The following is a 2309-nucleotide window of genomic DNA, read 5'->3' on the forward strand; positions in this document are numbered from 1 at the left end:
TTGCAAAGAGAGAGAGAGAGAGAGAGAGAGAGAGAGAGAGAGAGAGAGAGAGAGAGCTTAAAACCCAACAATGAATTTTTAAAAAAGTTGGCAGGCTAAATAAGAAAAAAAACCTGCGTAAGGGGAATCAACTAACAAGAAATGAAAGAAATGGCGGAACACAAAACTGGGAGTGATGAGCTAGGAAGAGTCAGTATTTTACAGAAGGTGGCACAAGTAGTTGTTCATTTCTCGGACGGGTAAAAAAAAATTCAGGCACGCAAGCACCAACCACCACCACCACCACCATCATCACCATCACCATCACCATCACGACATTGGTATACATCTATTTATCTTTAAATCAAAGCACACCCGTTTGTACTTGTTATTATTCACCACTATGCACCATATAATTGTTACATCCGCTGTGGTTCTTGCCTTCATAGCTACTACGGTCTATGGTAAGTCCTTTACCTTTATTATTATTATTATTATTACTAACACTTTTTTTTAACGATTTTTTTTTTTCGTTCCTTCCTTCAAACCTTTTTTTTGTTTTTAAAAAATTGAAATAACAAAAGCTACAATTTAATAATATATAAATCAAAACGAAATAATTAATATCGATAAATTGAATGACGTAATATTGATAATAATAATCATAATAATAATAATAATAATAATAAAATACAATTAATTCGTTATTAACCGTTTTTTTTCAAATCAGTTCTCTAAAAATTTAATTTTATTACTAATTTTTTACCTCGTAATGAATATAGATACGAAAAGATTAATAATCTATTTTAATAAATTATGTATATTATAAACAATAATTAATTAATTAACCGGAATTTAAAAATAATAATTTATTAAATAAAAAATTATTATTATTTTTTTAAATAAATAAATAAATTTTTTTACATAAAAGTTTCTTTCGAACCGTTACGAATTAAAACAAAAAAAAAAACAATTAAAATTTATTTATTTATTTTTAAATAATTTATTAACGACCGAATCTCTCTCGTAAAATTAATTTCACGAGTGAATGAATGAATGAATGAATGAATGAATGAATTAAATAAATTAACCAAGATAAAAAAAGTGTTAAAATTTTTTAGCATCTGTTTTTTTCTTTTTTTATCTTAATGTCACACGTGAATTATAATAATAATAATAATAATAATAATAATAATAATAATAATTTAATGAGAAAAAAAGGGCCCTTTGTAAACTTGCGTGAAAAAAAAAAAAAAAATGGTGTTGATGATGATGATGATGATGATGATGATAATCAATCTTAATAATATTATCGTATTGTATGTTAAAAAAAAAAAAATGACTACGCCAGGTATGTAAGGTGTTTTTCTTTGTGTTAAAAAAAAAACGAAGGTACGAAATGATTGTACAAAGTGTAATCTATTTAATATAAACAAAGCAGAAGACAAAGTAACGACTAAGGTTCGTGGTCCGTGAAAAAAAAAGAAAATGCCTTAAAGTCAAAAAATTACTTTTCTCATGTTAATAATAATAATAATAATCGTGTTATTCGTATAATTTGTTATGGGAAGGCAATAACCGAGGGTGACCAAAGTCATTTTCTTTTTTTTTTTTTCCCGAGCTTTCAAATTATTATTATTATTATTATTATTATCATCATCATCATTATTATTATTATTATTATTATTATTATTATTATTATTATTATTATTATTTGGAAGAAAATTACATTGAATCATTCTGTTAATTAATCGCATTTTTCAACGTAATTGCAATTTCCTTTTTGTAACTATATTTTTTTATATACAATACGAATTTTTTTTTTTTTTTATATATAAAAAATAATAATGATGATGATGATGATGATGATTACTTAAAGTAATTTTTTCACACGATACGAAAATTATAATTGATTAAATAATTTTTCGAATGCCATCATTATAAACCTTTTTTTTTCATTTTTTTTTTCATAATGAAATGATGATGATTTTTTTTTGTTTGTCGCATAAAAAACCGCGTGCCTTTTTTTTTTTTTACTTTGTAAAAAATAATAATAATAATAATAATATTAAAGAAAAAAAAATATATATATAGGTACGCTAAGGTTTTTAACCGAAGGCAATTTAACAATAATAATAACTTTTTTTTTTTTTTTTTTCTAATGACATAAAAAATATATAACGCGTATAAATTTTTATTTTTATTTTTTTTAAATCGGGGGAAAAAATTAAAAGTGTACCTGAGGGGGGGAGGGGGAGGGGAAAAAAAAGTAATCAATGATATTATTTAATAAATTAAACGAAAGAAAAATTAAATTTTTTTTTTTTTTT

At 23.6% G+C, this 2309-nt stretch overlaps 1 protein-coding gene across 1 annotated transcript in view; it reads right to left on the bottom strand.

The window, feature by feature from the left end:
* The window catches only part of Phum_PHUM389880 (uncharacterized protein), a gene marked incomplete at both ends in the record, with an annotated part of 12429 nt that overhangs the window by 2948 nt on the left and 7172 nt on the right, over positions 1-2309 (bottom strand). The window lies entirely within an intron of this gene.

The sequence above is a fragment of the Pediculus humanus genome, genomic scaffold (assembly GCF_000006295.1).
Source record: "Pediculus humanus corporis 1103172107869 genomic scaffold, whole genome shotgun sequence".
Taxonomy (NCBI): domain Eukaryota; kingdom Metazoa; phylum Arthropoda; class Insecta; order Psocodea; family Pediculidae; genus Pediculus; species Pediculus humanus.